Source organism: Pseudorca crassidens, assembly GCF_039906515.1.
Source record: "Pseudorca crassidens isolate mPseCra1 chromosome 1 unlocalized genomic scaffold, mPseCra1.hap1 SUPER_1_unloc_10, whole genome shotgun sequence".
Classification (NCBI taxonomy): Eukaryota; Metazoa; Chordata; class Mammalia; order Artiodactyla; family Delphinidae; genus Pseudorca; species Pseudorca crassidens.
Window position 1 is genome coordinate 671,609 of NW_027135938.1, and position 17,975 is coordinate 689,583.

The following is a 17,975-nucleotide window of genomic DNA, read 5'->3' on the forward strand; positions in this document are numbered from 1 at the left end:
CTCTTCAGCATTGAGCGTTTGTAATTTTTTTGCTGATGCTTATTCTGAGTGGTGTGAGCTGATACCTCTTTGTGGTTGGATTTGCATGTGTCTCATACTCCCTTGAAATGGAGCTTTCAGACATGTCCTTTTATTTTTCAAACTGTTATTACAGGTGACTTTTTCAAATTGTTTTCTTGAAGTATGTGCCACATTTTGAAAAATTTTTGGCCTTTACCTGCCTCAAGACATTTTAAGGACAGGTTTCATTTGCATCCCTGCAGTACTTGTGCATATGAAGTGCCCCTTTGTACAGATTTCAAAGCTGCTGTTGCAGGTATCAGCCAGAGGATGGCAGCATTTCTGCGTTCCCCACTCTGGTACCGAGGGAAACAGACCCTCCTGCCGGTGGTGTTCCTCAGTTATAAATTAGAGTGGAATATGCCCGGATAAACCCACCAAAGCTGATGTCTCCTTATTTTGTTTGTTTTTGAAATTTAATTTATATTTTTTAGTGGAGTAATATTCCATTCTGTACATGGACCACTTCTTCTTTGTGCATTCCTCTGTTGATGGACATTTTCATTGCTTCCAAGTGTTGACTATGGTAAATATTGCTGGAGTGCAGTATTGCCAGCCTGTGACTTTTGATTCTCATTTTCTCAGGTGATAGGCCCAACTGTGGGTATGATTCATTGACTGGTAGCTCAGTGTTTACCTTTTCAAAGTACCTGCATTGTGTTTTCGTTAGTGGACCTTGCCACGTCCCAATTAACCCCGAGGGTACGCATTTTTCCACAATGCATTCAGCATTTATTGTTTTTGAATGTTTGCTCATGGCCATTCTGACTGGTGTGAGATGATAGGTTTGTGTAATTTGGATTTGCATGTCTTTAATAATTCCTAATATTCAGCATTTTCCCACACCTTTCTCTTTTATTTAGAAATAACAGCGTGAGTACAATATACCTCTTGAAATTGTCTTCTTGGAAGGTTGTCCTCTTTTGAATTTTGTGGTCGATTTTCGACCCCAGTATTTTTTTGGACAGCAGGTGTCATTTATAGGCCTGCAATGATTGTGAATATTTAGTGACCATTAGCACTGGGTTTAAAGCCGGTGTTGTGGGAAACGGCCACAAGGCGGCAGCGTTTCTCCATTCCCAAATCTGTTTACTAGGGCGGCACAGCCTTTCTGGAAGTCCTGTTGCTAGGCTGTAAATTAGAATGGAATGTGCCAGGAAAAAGCCCCTGAAGTTTATGTCTCATTACTTCTTGTTCGTTCTTTTAATTGTTTTAATCGGGGTAATGATTAGAATACAGTTTGTCCTAGGTGTACACAATCTGGTTCATTCGTACATCATGTATATCTATTCATGTACAGATCCTTTTCCCATGTAAAGGATTACAGAGTGTTCTGTACACCTCCCTTGCTATGTGCTCGGGCTTTTTGATATATGTACTCAATCTGTATTTGTATAGGTATGGTAAACCTAATCTTAATTTATCCAGTGCCACCACCTTTGCCTTTAGATAAGCATAGTTTGTTTGCTAAGTCTGTGTGTGTGCTTCTCTGTGGAAATATGTCCATTTTTGTCAGTTGTTAGGTAACACCTATAAGTGATATCATAGGACATATGTCTTTTGCTTTCCAACATACCTCATGTTCTGGGATTATCTCTAGGCTCATCTATGGTACCTCAATGAGCAGTGTTTCATTGTTTTCCATGGCTAATATTCCATTGTGTACATGGACCGCTTCTTTATCCTTTCATCTGTTGATGGACATTTAGGTTGCTTCCATGTCTTGGCTATTGTGAATAAGGTTGCAGTGCAGCTTTTGCAGCCTCTGTCTTCCGGATTCTGGTCTTCTCAGGTGAGAGGCCCAGCGGTGGGCCTGCTGCATCGAATGGTAGCTCAACTTTTACGTTTCAATGCAGCTCTTTTCTGTTCTCATTATTGGCTGTTATCACTTTACATCTCACCAGCAGCTAGAGGGTACACAGTTCTCAAAAAACACTTCAGCATTTATTATTTGTAGACTTTTTGTTGATGGTCAGTCGACCTGTGTGAGTTGAAACCTTTTTGCAGATTACATTTGCATGAGTGTAATAAATCCTGCGGTTGAGCTTTTATCCATTTTCCTCTTTTTTAGAAGGCAGTGAGTAAAACTTACGTCTTCATACTATCTTCTTGAAAAATTTGCCTCTTTTGAATTTTGTTGGCCATTCCTTACCTCAGGACAGTTTTTGAGGGCAGGTGTCCTTTACCAGCCTGAGTCCTTGTGAATGTTAAGTGACCATTAGCTGTGGGTTTAAAGCCGCTCTTGCGGGAAACGGCCACAAGGCGACAGCATTTCTACATTTCCAACTCTGGGTTTTTGGGCAACAGAGCCTTCCTGGAAATGGTGTTAATAGGCTGCAAATTAGAGTGGAATGTGCCAGCGCAAACCCCCAAGAGTTTATATCTCCTTACTTGTTGTTTGTTCCTTTAATTTAATTTTTATTAGGTATCAGAGCAAATTTGATAAAAATGTTGTTTCTCCTAGGTGTACAGAATCTGGTTCATCATATCAATGTATCTGTCTATTCATCTTTGGGTCCTTTCCTGTGTAGGTTATTACAGAGTGTTGAGTAGACCTCTCTTGGTATTCCATACGTATTTAGTGATTATATATTTCATATGTCTTACTACATGTCTGTTAACCCCCATATCGTAATTCATTCATTCCTTACACCTTTCCAATTGGTTAAACGTAATTTTATTTTCTTAGTCCATGCACTTCCTTCTCTTGGAAATAAGTTCATGGGTATCAATTTTTAGGTAACACCTAGAAGTGATGTCATAGGATCTCTGTCTTTCAGTTTCTTTCTTATTTCAAGTTGGGTGATTATCTCTAGGTCTTTATATGGTGGTGCCAACGGCACTGTTTCATTGTTTTCCATGGCTAATATTCCGTTGTGTACATGGACCACTTCCTCTTTGTGCATTTTTCTGTTCGTGGACATTTTGGTTTCTTCCAAGTCTTGTCTATGTTAAATGTTCCTGTAGTGCAGTTTTGACAGCATTTGTCTTTTACAATCGGGTCTGCTCAGGTGATAGGCGCATCAAAGGACCTACCAGATCACATGGTAGCTTAATTTTTACCTTTAAACGTACCTCCATTATTTTCTCACTACTGACTGTTACCAGTTTACATCCCCCCAGCAGCTAGAGGGTACACAGTTCTCTCAAACCACATCAACATTTATTCTTTGTAGACTTTTTGCTGATGGTCAGTCAACTGGTGTGAGTTGAAACCTTTTTGTAGGTTACATTTGCATGAGTCTAGTAATTCCTGAGGTTGAGCTTCTATCCATTTTCCTTTTTTTAACAAGAGAGTAAGTCAAACTTACCGCTTCATACTACCTTCTTGAAAATTTTGCCTTTTTTGAATTTTTTTGGCCATCCCTCACTTCAGTACATTTTTTGAGGGCAGGTGTCCTTTACAGCCCTGAGTCCCTGTGAATGTTAAGTGGCCATTAGCTGTGGGTTTAAAGCCACTCTTGCGGGAGACGGCCACAAGGCGGCAGCATTTCTACATTTCCAACTCTGGGTTTTTGGGCAGCAGAGCCTTCCTGGAAATCATGTTAGTAGGCTGCAAATTAGAGTGGAATGTGCCAGGGCACATCCCCAAGAGCTTATATCTCCTTACTTCTTGTTTGTGTTATAAATTTAATTTGTATTAATTATCAGAGCAAACTTGATAAAAATATTTTGTTTCTCCTAGGTGTACAGAATCTAGATCATTATATCAATGTATCTGTCATTTATCTCGGATTCTTTACCATGTAAGTTATTACAGAGTGTTGCGTAGACCTCTCTTGGTATTCCATAGGTATTTTGTGATTATATATTTCATATGTCTTAGTACATGTCTGTTAACCCCCATATCCTACTTCACACATTCCTTACACTTTTCCATTTGGTTAAACATAATTTTTTTTCTTAATCCATGCTTTTCCTTCTCTTGGAAATAAGTTCATGAGTATCAACTTTTAGGTAACACCTAGAAGTGATGTCATAGGATATCTGTCTTTCAGTTTCTTTCTTACTTCAAGTTGGGTGATTATCTCTAGGTCTTTATATGGTGGTGCCAACGGCACTGTTTCATTGTTTTCCATGGCTAATATTCCATTGTGTACATGGACCACTTCCTCTTTGTGCATTTTTCTGTTCATGGACCTTTTGGTTTCTTCCAAGTCTTGGCTATGTTAAATGTTCCTGCAGTGCAGGATTGCCAGCCTGTGTCTCTTCCATTCTGCTCTGCTCAGGTGATAGGTGCATCAAAGGACCTACCAGATCACATGGTAGCTCAGTTTTTACCCTTAAACGCACCTCCATTATGTTCTCACTACTGGCTGTTACCAGTTTACATCCCCCCAGCAGCTAGAGGGTACACAGTTCTCTGAAAACCCTTCAGCATTTATTCTTTGTAGACTTTTTGCTGAAGAACATTCTGACGGCTGTGAGGTGAACATTTCTGTAATTGGATTTGCATGGCTTTATTCATTGCTGATGTTGTGCATTTTTCAATTCCCTTTTATTTTAAAGAGAAAAAAAAAGAAAAGACAAAATGTGCGTAAAATATGCCTCTTGAAACTGTCTTCTTGAAATGTTGACGTCTTTTGAATTTTCTGGTCGATTTACGACCCCAGGACAGTTTTTGATGGCAGGTGTCATTTACAGGCCTGCAATTATTTTGAATATTAAGTGACCATTACCGCTGTTGCGTGAAACGACCAGAAGGCGGCAGCACTTCTCCTTACCAAATCTGTTTACTAGGGCAACAGAGCCATAAGGGAAGTTGTGTTGTAGGTTGTAAATTAGAACGCAATGTGCCAGGAAAAGCCCCTTAAGATTACGTCTCATTACTTCTTGTTCGTTTCTTTAATTTAATTTTTATTCTTTATCACAGCAAATTAGATTACAAAGTTTTGTTTGTTCTAGGTGTACAAGATGTGGTTCTTTTACACATATACGTATATCTATTCTTCTTCAGATCTTTTTCCCATGTAGGTTATGACACAATGTTGAGTAGTCTTCTCTTGGTATTCCGTAGGTCTTTGGTGATTCTATATTTCACATGTGTTTGTATAGCTCTGTTAACCCCAATATCGTAATGTATCCAATCCTCACACCTTTCCATTTGGTGAAACATAAGTTGGTTTAATGAATCTGTGATTGCCTTTCTCTCTGGAAATATCTTCATTGGTATCAATTTTTAGGTAACACCCATAAGTGATATGACAGGATATGTGTCTTTCACTTTCTCACTTACTACCAGTTGCATGATTACCTCTAGATTCCTCTATGGTCCTGCAAATGGCATCGTTTCAGTTTTTTCCTTGGTTAATATTCCATCTGTACATGTACCACTTCTTCTTTGTCCACTCATCTCTTGATGGACGTTTTGGTTGCTTCCATGTCTTGGCTATTGTAATACTTCTACAGTGCAGATTTGCCTGCCTGTGTCTTTCCAATTCTGTCTTCTTAGGATTGATCCACCAGGCCCACCCCCGAGAAGTGGGCCTCGTGGATCATATAGTAGCTCAAGGTTTACCTTTTAAAGGCCCCTCCATTCTATTCCCATTAGTGGCTCTTACCAGGTTACGTCCCACTTCAAATTGAGGGTATGCATTTCTCCAAAACCTCTTCAGCATTGAGCGTTTGTAATTTTTTTGCTCATGCTTATTCTGAGTGGTGTGAGCTGATACCTCTTTGTGGTTGGATTTGCATGTGTCTCATACTCCCTTGAAATGGAGCTTTCAGACATGTCCTTTTATTTTTCAAACTGTTATTACAGGTGACTTTTTCAAATTGTTTTCTTGAAGTATGTGCCACATTTTGAAAAATTTTTGGCCTTTACCTGCCTCAAGACATTTTAAGGGCAGGTTTCATTTGCATCCCTGCAGTACTTGTGCATATGAAGTGCCCCTTTGTACAGATTTCAAAGCTGCTGTTGCAGGTATCAGCCAGAGGATGGCAGCATTTCTGCGTTCCCCACTCTGGTACCGAGGGAAACAGACCCTCCTGCCGGTGGTGTTCCTCAGTTATAAATTAGAGTGGAATATGCCCGGATAAACCCACCAAAGCTGATGTCTCCTTATTTTGTTTGTTTTTGAAATTTAATTTATATTTTTTAGTGGAGTAATATTCCATTCTGTACATGGACCACTTCTTCTTTGTGCATTCCTCTGTTGATGGACATTTTTGTTGCTTCCAAGTGTTGACTATGGTAAATATTGCTGGAGTGCAGTATTGCCAGCCTGTGACTTTTGATTCTCATTTTCTCAGGTGATAGGCCCAACTGTGGGTATGATTCATTGACTGGTAGCTCAGTGTTTACCTTTTCAAAGTACCTGCATTGTGTTTTCGTTAGTGGACCTTGCCACGTCCCAATTAACCCCGAGGGTACGCATTTTTCCACAATGCATTCAGCATTTATTGTTTTTGAATGTTTGCTCATGGCCATTCTGACTGGTGTGAGATGATAGGTTTGTGTAATTTGGATTTGCATGTCTTTAATAATTCCTAATATTCAGCATTTTCCCACACCTTTCTCTTTTATTTAGAAATAACAGCGTGAGTACAATATACCTCTTGAAATTGTCTTCTTGGAAGGTTGTCCTCTTTTGAATTTTGTGGTCGATTTTCGACCCCAGTATTTTTTTGGACAGCAGGTGTCATTTATAGGCCTGCAATGATTGTGAATATTTAGTGACCATTAGCACTGGGTTTAAAGCCGGTGTTGTGGGAAACGGCCACAAGGCGGCAGCGTTTCTCCATTCCCAAATCTGTTTACTAGGGCGGCACAGCCTTTCTGGAAGTCCTGTTGCTAGGCTGTAAATTAGAATGGAATGTGCCAGGAAAAAGCCCCTGAAGTTTATGTCTCATTACTTCTTGTTCGTTCTTTTAATTGTTTTAATCGGGGTAATGATTAGAATACAGTTTGTCCTAGGTGTACACAATCTGGTTCATTCGTACATCATGTATATCTATTCATGTACAGATCCTTTTCCCATGTAAAGGATTACAGAGTGTTCTGTACACCTCCCTTGCTATGTGCTCGGGCTTTTTGATATATGTACTCAATCTGTATTTGTATAGGTATGGTAAACCTAATCTTAATTTATCCAGTGCCACCACCTTTGCCTTTAGATAAGCATAGTTTGTTTGCTAAGTCTGTGTGTGTGCTTCTCTGTGGAAATATGTCCATTTTTGTCAGTTGTTAGGTAACACCTATAAGTGATATCATAGGACATATGTCTTTTGCTTTCCAACATACCTCATGTTCTGGGATTATCTCTAGGCTCATCTATGGTACCTCAATGAGCAGTGTTTCATTGTTTTCCATGGCTAATATTCCATTGTGTACATGGACCGCTTCTTTATCCTTTCATCTGTTGATGGACATTTAGGTTGCTTCCATGTCTTGGCTATTGTGAATAAGGTTGCAGTGCAGCTTTTGCAGCCTCTGTCTTCCGGATTCTGGTCTTCTCAGGTGAGAGGCCCAGCGGTGGGCCTGCTGCATCGAATGGTAGCTCAACTTTTACGTTTCAATGCAGCTCTTTTCTGTTCTCATTATTGGCTGTTATCACTTTACATCTCACCAGCAGCTAGAGGGTACACAGTTCTCAAAAAACACTTCAGCATTTATTATTTGTAGACTTTTTGTTGATGGTCAGTCGACCTGTGTGAGTTGAAACCTTTTTGCAGATTACATTTGCATGAGTGTAATAAATCCTGCGGTTGAGCTTTTATCCATTTTCCTCTTTTTTAGAAGGCAGTGAGTAAAACTTACGTCTTCATACTATCTTCTTGAAAAATTTGCCTCTTTTGAATTTTGTTGGCCATTCCTTACCTCAGGACAGTTTTTGAGGGCAGGTGTCCTTTACCAGCCTGAGTCCTTGTGAATGTTAAGTGACCATTAGCTGTGGGTTTAAAGCCGCTCTTGCGGGAAACGGCCACAAGGCGACAGCATTTCTACATTTCCAACTCTGGGTTTTTGGGCAACAGAGCCTTCCTGGAAATGGTGTTAATAGGCTGCAAATTAGAGTGGAATGTGCCAGCGCAAACCCCCAAGAGTTTATATCTCCTTACTTGTTGTTTGTTTCTTTAATTTAATTTTTATTAGGTATCAGAGCAAATTTGATAAAAATGTTGTTTCTCCTAGGTGTACAGAATCTGGTTCATCATATCAATGTATCTGTCTATTCATCTTTGGGTCCTTTCCTGTGTAGGTTATTACAGAGTGTTGAGTAGACCTCTCTTGGTATTCCATACGTATTTAGTGATTATATATTTCATATGTCTTACTACATGTCTGTTAACCCCCATATCGTAATTCATTCATTCCTTACACCTTTCCAATTGGTTAAACGTAATTTTATTTTCTTAGTCCATGCACTTCTTTCTCTTGGAAATAAGTTCATGGGTATCAATTTTTAGGTAACACCTAGAAGTGATGTCATAGGATCTCTGTCTTTCAGTTTCTTTCTTATTTCAAGTTGGGTGATTATCTCTAGGTCTTTATATGGTGGTGCCAACGGCACTGTTTCATTGTTTTCCATGGCTAATATTCCGTTGTGTACATGGACCACTTCCTCTTTGTGCATTTTTCTGTTCATGGACATTTTGGTTTCTTCCAAGTCTTGTCTATGTTAAATGTTCCTGTAGTGCAGTTTTGACAGCATTTCTCTTTTACAATCGGGTCTGCTCAGGTGATAGGCGCATCAAAGGACCTACCAGATCACATGGTAGCTTAATTTTTACCTTTAAACGTACCTCCATTATTTTCTCACTACTGACTGTTACCAGTTTACATCCCCCCAGCAGCTAGAGGGTACACAGTTCTCTCAAACCACATCAACATTTATTCTTTGTAGACTTTTTGCTGATGGTCAGTCAACTGGTGTGAGTTGAAACCTTTTTGTAGGTTACATTTGCATGAGTCTAGTAATTCCTGAGGTTGAGCTTCTATCCATTTTCCTTTTTTTAACAAGAGAGTAAGTCAAACTTACCGCTTCATACTACCTTCTTGAAAATTTTGCCTTTTTTGAATTTTTTTGGCCATCCCTCACTTCAGTACATTTTTTGAGGGCAGGTGTCCTTTACAGCCCTGAGTCCCTGTGAATGTTAAGTGGCCATTAGCTGTGGGTTTAAAGCCACTCTTGCGGGAGACGGCCACAAGGCGGCAGCATTTCTACATTTCCAACTCTGGGTTTTTGGGCAGCAGAGCCTTCCTGGAAATCATGTTAGTAGGCTGCAAATTAGAGTGGAATGTGCCAGGGCACATCCCCAAGAGCTTATATCTCCTTACTTCTTGTTTGTGTTATAAATTTAATTTGTATTAATTATCAGAGCAAACTTGATAAAAATATTTTGTTTCTCCTAGGTGTACAGAATCTAGATCATTATATCAATGTATCTGTCATTTATCTCGGATTCTTTACCATGTAAGTTATTACAGAGTGTTGCGTAGACCTCTCTTGGTATTCCATAGGTATTTTGTGATTATATATTTCATATGTCTTAGTACATGTCTGTTAACCCCCATATCCTACTTCACACATTCCTTACACTTTTCCATTTGGTTAAACATAATTTTTTTTCTTAATCCATGCTTTTCCTTCTCTTGGAAATAAGTTCATGAGTATCAACTTTTAGGTAACACCTAGAAGTGATGTCATAGGATATCTGTCTTTCAGTTTCTTTCTTACTTCAAGTTGGGTGATTATCTCTAGGTCTTTATATGGTGGTGCCAACAGCACTGTTTCATTGTTTTCCATGGCTAATATTCCATTGTGTACATGGACCACTTCCTCTTTGTGCATTTTTCTGTTCATGGACCTTTTGGTTTCTTCCAAGTCTTGGCTATGTTAAATGTTCCTGCAGTGCAGGATTGCCAGCCTGTGTCTCTTCCATTCTGCTCTGCTCAGGTGATAGGTGCATCAAAGGACCTACCAGATCACATGGTAGCTCAGTTTTTACCCTTAAACGCACCTCCATTATGTTCTCACTACTGGCTGTTACCAGTTTACATCCCCCCAGCAGCTAGAGGGTACACAGTTCTCTGAAACCCCTTCAGCATTTATTCGTTGTAGACTTTTTGCTGAAGAACATTCTGACGGCTGTGAGGTGAACATTTCTGTAATTGGATTTGCATGGCTTTATTCATTGCTGATGTTGTGCATTTTTCAATTCCCTTTTATTTTAAGGAGAAAAAAAAAGAAAAGACAAAATGTGCGTAAAATATGCCTCTTGAAATTGTCTTCTTGAAATGTTGACGTCTTTTGAATTTTCTGGTCGATTTACGACCCCAGGACAGTTTTTGATGGCAGGTGTCATTTACAGGCCTGCAATTATTTTGAATATTAAGTGACCATTACCGCTGTTGCGTGAAACGACCAGAAGGCGGCAGCACTTCTCCTTACCAAATCTGTTTACTAGGGCAACAGAGCCATAAGGGAAGTTGTGTTGTAGGTTGTAAATTAGAACGCAATGTGCCAGGAAAAGCCCCTTAAGATTACGTCTCATTACTTCTTGTTCGTTTCTTTAATTTAATTTTTATTCCTTATCACAGCAAATTAGATTACAAAGTTTTGTTTGTTCTAGGTGTGCAAGATGTGGTTCTTTTACACATATACGTATATCTATTCTTCTTCAGATCTTTTTCCCATGTAGGTTATGACACAATGTTGAGTAGTCTTCTCTTGGTATTCCGTAGGTCTTTGGTGATTCTATATTTCACATGTGTTTGTATAGCTCTGTTAACCCCAATATCGTAATGTATCCAATCCTCACACCTTTCCATTTGGTGAAACATAAGTTGGTTTAATGAATCTGTGATTGCCTTTCTCTCTGGAAATATCTTCATTGGTATCAATTTTTAGGTAACACCCATAAGTGATATGACAGGATATGTGTCTTTCACTTTCTCACTTACTACCAGTTGCATGATTACCTCTAGATTCCTCTATGGTCCTGCAAATGGCATCGTTTCGGTTTTTTCCTTGGTTAATATTCCATCTGTACATGTACCACTTCTTCTTTGTCCACTCATCTCTTGATGGACGTTTTGGTTGCTTCCATGTCTTGGCTATTGTAATACTTCTACAGTGCAGATTTGCCTGCCTGTGTCTTTCCAATTCTGTCTTCTTAGGATTGATCCACCAGGCTCACCCCTGAGAAGTGGGCCTCGTGGATCATATAGTAGCTCAAGGTTTACCTTTTAAAGGCCCCTCCATTCTGTTCCCATTAGTGGCTCTTACCAGGTTACGTCCCACTTCAAATTGAGGGTATGCATTTCTCCAAAACCTCTTCAGCATTGAGCGTTTGTAATTTTTTTGCTCATGCTTATTCTGAGTGGTGTGAGCCGATACCTCTTTGTGGTTGGATTTGCATGTGTCTCATACTCCCTTGAAATGGAGCTTTCAGACATGTCTTTTTATTTTTCAAACTGTTATTACAGGTGACTTCTTCAAATTGTTTTCTTGAAGTATGTGCCACATTTTGAAAAATTTTTGGCCTTTACCTGCCTCAAGACATTTTAAGGGCAGGTTTCATTTGCATCCCTGCAGTACTTGTGCATATGAAGTGCCCCTTTGTACAGATTTCAAAGCTGCTGTTGCAGGTATCGGCCAGAGGATGGCAGCATTTCTGCGTTCCCCACTCTGGTACCGAGGGAAACAGACCCTCCTGCCGGTGGTGTTCCTCAGTTATAAATTAGAGTGGAATATGCCCGGATAAACCCACCAAAGCTGATGTCTCCTTATTTTGTTTGTTTTTGAAATTTAATTTATATTTTTTAGTGGAGTAATATTCCATTCTGTACATGGACCACTTCTTCTTTGTGCATTCCTCTGTTGATGGACATTTTCGTTGCTTCCAAGTGTTGACTATGGTAAATATTGCTGGAGTGCAGTATTGCCAGCCTGTGACTTTTGATTCTCATTTTCTCAGGTGATAGGCCCAACTGTGGGTATGATTCATTGACTGGTAGCTCAGTGTTTACCTTTTCAAAGTACCTGCATTGTGTTTTCGTTAGTGGATCTTGCCACGTCCCAATTAACCCCGAGGGTACGCATTTTTCCGCAACTCATTCAGCATTTATTGTTTTTGAATGTTTGCTCATGGCCATTCTGACTGGTGTGAGCTGATAGGTTTGTGTAATTTGGATTTGCATGTCTTTAATAATTCCTAATATTCAGCATTTTCCCACACCTTTCTCTTTTATTTAGAAATAACAGCGTGAGTACAATATACCTCTTGAAATTGTCTTCTTGGAAGGTTGCCCTCTTTTGAATTTTGTGGTCGATTTTCGACTCCAATATTTTTTTGGACAGCCGGTGTCATTTATAGGCCTGCAATGATTGTGAATATTTAGTGACCATTAGCACTGGGTTTAAAGCCGGTGTTGTGGGAAACGGCCACAAGGCGGCAGCGTTTCTCCATTCCCAAATCTGTTTACTAGGGCGGCACAGCCTTTCTGGAAGTCCTGTTGCTAGGCTGTAAATTAGAATGGAATGTGATGGAAAAAGCCCCTGAAGTTTATGTCTCATTACTTCTTGTTCGTTCTTTTAATTGTTTTAATCGGGGTAATGATTAGAATACAGTTTGTCCTAGGTGTACACAATCTGGTTCATTCGTACATCATGTATATCTATTCATGTACAGATCCTTTTCCCATGTAAAGGATTACAGAGTGTTCTGTACACCTCCCTTGCTATGTGCTCGGGCTTTTTGATATATGTACTCAATCTGTATTTGTATAGGTATGGTAAACCTAATCTTAATTTATCCAGTGCCACCACCTTTGCCTTTAGATAAGCATAGTTTGTTTGCTAAGTCTGTGTGTGTGCTTCTCTGTGGAAATATGTCCATTTTTGTCAGTTGTTAGGTAACACCTATAAGTGATATCATAGGACATATGTCTTTTGCTTTCCAACATACCTCATGTTCTGGGATTATCTCTAGGCTCATCTATGGTACCTCAATGAGCAGTGTTTCATTGTTTTCCATGGCTAATATTCCATTGTGTACATGGACCGCTTCTTTATCCTTTCATCTGTTGATGGACATTTAGGTTGCTTCCATGTCTTGGCTATTGTGAATAAGGTTGCAGTGCAGCTTTTGCAGCCTCTGTCTTCCGGATTCTGGTCTTCTCAGGTGAGAGGCCCAGCGGTGGGCCTGCTGCATCGAATGGTAGCTCAACTTTTACGTTTCAATGCAGCTCTTTTCTGTTCTCATTATTGGCTGTTATCACTTTACATCTCACCAGCAGCTAGAGGGTACACAGTTCTCAAAAAACACTTCAGCATTTATTATTTGTAGACTTTTTGTTGATGGTCAGTCGACCTGTGTGAGTTGAAACCTTTTTGCAGATTACATTTGCATGAGTGTAATAAATCCTGCGGTTGAGCTTTTATCCATTTTCCTCTTTTTTAGAAGGCAGTGAGTAAAACTTACGTCTTCATACTATCTTCTTGAAAAATTTGCCTCTTTTGAATTTTGTTGGCCATTCCTTACCTCAGGACAGTTTTTGAGGGCAGGTGTCCTTTACCAGCCTGAGTCCTTGTGAATGTTAAGTGACCATTAGCTGTGGGTTTAAAGCCGCTCTTGCGGGAAACGGCCACAAGGCGACAGCATTTCTACATTTCCAACTCTGGGTTTTTGGGCAACAGAGCCTTCCTGGAAATGGTGTTAATAGGCTGCAAATTAGAGTGGAATGTGCCAGCGCAAACCCCCAAGAGTTTATATCTCCTTACTTGTTGTTTGTTTCTTTAATTTAATTTTTATTAGGTATCAGAGCAAATTTGATAAAAATGTTGTTTCTCCTAGGTGTACAGAATCTGGTTCATCATATCAATGTATCTGTCTATTCATCTTTGGGTCCTTTCCTGTGTAGGTTATTACAGAGTGTTGAGTAGACCTCTCTTGGTATTCCATACGTATTTAGTGATTATATATTTCATATGTCTTACTACATGTCTGTTAACCCCCATATCGTAATTCATTCATTCCTTACACCTTTCCAATTGGTTAAACGTAATTTTATTTTCTTAGTCCATGCACTTCCTTCTCTTGGAAATAAGTTCATGGGTATCAATTTTTAGGTAACACCTAGAAGTGATGTCATAGGATCTCTGTCTTTCAGTTTCTTTCTTATTTCAAGTTGGGTGATTATCTCTAGGTCTTTATATGGTGGTGCCAACGGCACTGTTTCATTGTTTTCCATGGCTAATATTCCGTTGTGTACATGGACCACTTCCTCTTTGTGCATTTTTCTGTTCGTGGACATTTTGGTTTCTTCCAAGTCTTGTCTATGTTAAATGTTCCTGTAGTGCAGTTTTGACAGCATTTCTCTTTTACAATCGGGTCTGCTCAGGTGATAGGCGCATCAAAGGACCTACCAGATCACATGGTAGCTTAATTTTTACCTTTAAACGTACCTCCATTATTTTCTCACTACTGACTGTTACCAGTTTACATCCCCCCAGCAGCTAGAGGGTACACAGTTCTCTCAAACCACATCAACATTTATTCTTTGTAGACTTTTTGCTGATGGTCAGTCAACTGGTGTGAGTTGAAACCTTTTTGTAGGTTACATTTGCATGAGTCTAGTAATTCCTGAGGTTGAGCTTCTATCCATTTTCCTTTTTTTAACAAGAGAGTAAGTCAAACTTACCGCTTCATACTACCTTCTTGAAAATTTTGCCTTTTTTGAATTTTTTTGGCCATCCCTCACTTCAGTACATTTTTTGAGGGCAGGTGTCCTTTACAGCCCTGAGTCCCTGTGAATGTTAAGTGGCCATTAGCTGTGGGTTTAAAGCCACTCTTGCGGGAGACGGCCACAAGGCGGCAGCATTTCTACATTTCCAACTCTGGGTTTTTGGGCAGCAGAGCCTTCCTGGAAATCATGTTAGTAGGCTGCAAATTAGAGTGGAATGTGCCAGGGCACATCCCCAAGAGCTTATATCTCCTTACTTCTTGTTTGTGTTATAAATTTAATTTGTATTAATTATCAGAGCAAACTTGATAAAAATATTTTGTTTCTCCTAGGTGTACAGAATCTAGATCATTATATCAATGTATCTGTCATTTATCTCGGATTCTTTACCATGTAAGTTATTACAGAGTGTTGCGTAGACCTCTCTTGGTATTCCATAGGTATTTTGTGATTATATATTTCATATGTCTTAGTACATGTCTGTTAACCCCCATATCCTACTTCACACATTCCTTACACTTTTCCATTTGGTTAAACATAATTTTTTTTCTTAATCCATGCTTTTCCTTCTCTTGGAAATAAGTTCATGAGTATCAACTTTTAGGTAACACCTAGAAGTGATGTCATAGGATATCTGTCTTTCAGTTTCTTTCTTACTTCAAGTTGGGTGATTATCTCTAGGTCTTTATATGGTGGTGCCAACAGCACTGTTTCATTGTTTTCCATGGCTAATATTCCATTGTGTACATGGACCACTTCCTCTTTGTGCATTTTTCTGTTCATGGACCTTTTGGTTTCTTCCAAGTCTTGGCTATGTTAAATGTTCCTGCAGTGCAGGATTGCCAGCCTGTGTCTCTTCCATTCTGCTCTGCTCAGGTGATAGGTGCATCAAAGGACCTACCAGATCACATGGTAGCTCAGTTTTTACCCTTAAACGCACCTCCATTATGTTCTCACTACTGGCTGTTACCAGTTTACATCCCCCCAGCAGCTAGAGGGTACACAGTTCTCTGAAACCCCTTCAGCATTTATTCGTTGTAGACTTTTTGCTGAAGAACATTCTGACGGCTGTGAGGTGAACATTTCTGTAATTGGATTTGCATGGCTTTATTCATTGCTGATGTTGTGCATTTTTCAATTCCCTTTTATTTTAAGGAGAAAAAAAAAGAAAAGACAAAATGTGCGTAAAATATGCCTCTTGAAATTGTCTTCTTGAAATGTTGACGTCTTTTGAATTTTCTGGTCGATTTACGACCCCAGGACAGTTTTTGATGGCAGGTGTCATTTACAGGCCTGCAATTATTTTGAATATTAAGTGACCATTACCGCTGTTGCGTGAAACGACCAGAAGGCGGCAGCACTTCTCCTTACCAAATCTGTTTACTAGGGCAACAGAGCCATAAGGGAAGTTGTGTTGTAGGTTGTAAATTAGAACGCAATGTGCCAGGAAAAGCCCCTTAAGATTACGTCTCATTACTTCTTGTTCGTTTCTTTAATTTAATTTTTATTCCTTATCACAGCAAATTAGATTACAAAGTTTTGTTTGTTCTAGGTGTGCAAGATGTGGTTCTTTTACACATATACGTATATCTATTCTTCTTCAGATCTTTTTCCCATGTAGGTTATGACACAATGTTGAGTAGTCTTCTCTTGGTATTCCGTAGGTCTTTGGTGATTCTATATTTCACATGTGTTTGTATAGCTCTGTTAACCCCAATATCGTAATGTATCCAATCCTCACACCTTTCCATTTGGTGAAACATAAGTTGGTTTAATGAATCTGTGATTGCCTTTCTCTCTGGAAATATCTTCATTGGTATCAATTTTTAGGTAACACCCATAAGTGATATGACAGGATATGTGTCTTTCACTTTCTCACTTACTACCAGTTGCATGATTACCTCTAGATTCCTCTATGGTCCTGCAAATGGCATCGTTTCGGTTTTTTCCTTGGTTAATATTCCATCTGTACATGTACCACTTCTTCTTTGTCCACTCATCTCTTGATGGACGTTTTGGTTGCTTCCATGTCTTGGCTATTGTAATACTTCTACAGTGCAGATTTGCCTGCCTGTGTCTTTCCAATTCTGTCTTCTTAGGATTGATCCACCAGGCTCACCCCTGAGAAGTGGGCCTCGTGGATCATATAGTAGCTCAAGGTTTACCTTTTAAAGGCCCCTCCATTCTGTTCCCATTAGTGGCTCTTACCAGGTTACGTCCCACTTCAAATTGAGGGTATGCATTTCTCCAAAACCTCTTCAGCATTGAGCGTTTGTAATTTTTTTGCTCATGCTTATTCTGAGTGGTGTGAGCCGATACCTCTTTGTGGTTGGATTTGCATGTGTCTCATACTCCCTTGAAATGGAGCTTTCAGACATGTCTTTTTATTTTTCAAACTGTTATTACAGGTGACTTCTTCAAATTGTTTTCTTGAAGTATGTGCCACATTTTGAAAAATTTTTGGCCTTTACCTGCCTCAAGACATTTTAAGGGCAGGTTTCATTTGCATCCCTGCAGTACTTGTGCATATGAAGTGCCCCTTTGTACAGATTTCAAAGCTGCTGTTGCAGGTATCGGCCAGAGGATGGCAGCATTTCTGCGTTCCCCACTCTGGTACCGAGGGAAACAGACCCTCCTGCCGGTGGTGTTCCTCAGTTATAAATTAGAGTGGAATATGCCCGGATAAACCCACCAAAGCTGATGTCTCCTTATTTTGTTTGTTTTTGAAATTTAATTTATATTTTTTAGTGGAGTAATATTCCATTCTGTACATGGACCACTTCTTCTTTGTGCATTCCTCTGTTGATGGACATTTTCGTTGCTTCCAAGTGTTGACTATGGTAAATATTGCTGGAGTGCAGTATTGCCAGCCTGTGACTTTTGATTCTCATTTTCTCAGGTGATAGGCCCAACTGTGGGTATGATTCATTGACTGGTAGCTCAGTGTTTACCTTTTCAAAGTACCTGCATTGTGTTTTCGTTAGTGGATCTTGCCACGTCCCAATTAACCCCGAGGGTACGCATTTTTCCGCAACTCATTCAGCATTTATTGTTTTTGAATGTTTGCTCATGGCCATTCTGACTGGTGTGAGCTGATAGGTTTGTGTAATTTGGATTTGCATGTCTTTAATAATTCCTAATATTCAGCATTTTCCCACACCTTTCTCTTTTATTTAGAAATAACAGCGTGAGTACAATATACCTCTTGAAATTGTCTTCTTGGAAGGTT

General features: G+C 39.5%; 1 long non-coding RNA gene across 1 annotated transcript; it reads left to right on the forward strand.

The window, feature by feature from the left end:
• The first annotated feature begins 519 nt into the window (after window positions 1-519).
• On the forward strand, window positions 520-17,583 carry LOC137217933 (uncharacterized). Its single transcript, XR_010940324.1, has 3 exons — window positions 520-586; window positions 11,829-11,920; window positions 17,495-17,583. It is a non-coding gene; the product is annotated as an uncharacterized lncRNA (long non-coding RNA).
• The last annotated feature ends 392 nt before the right edge of the window (window positions 17,584-17,975 follow it).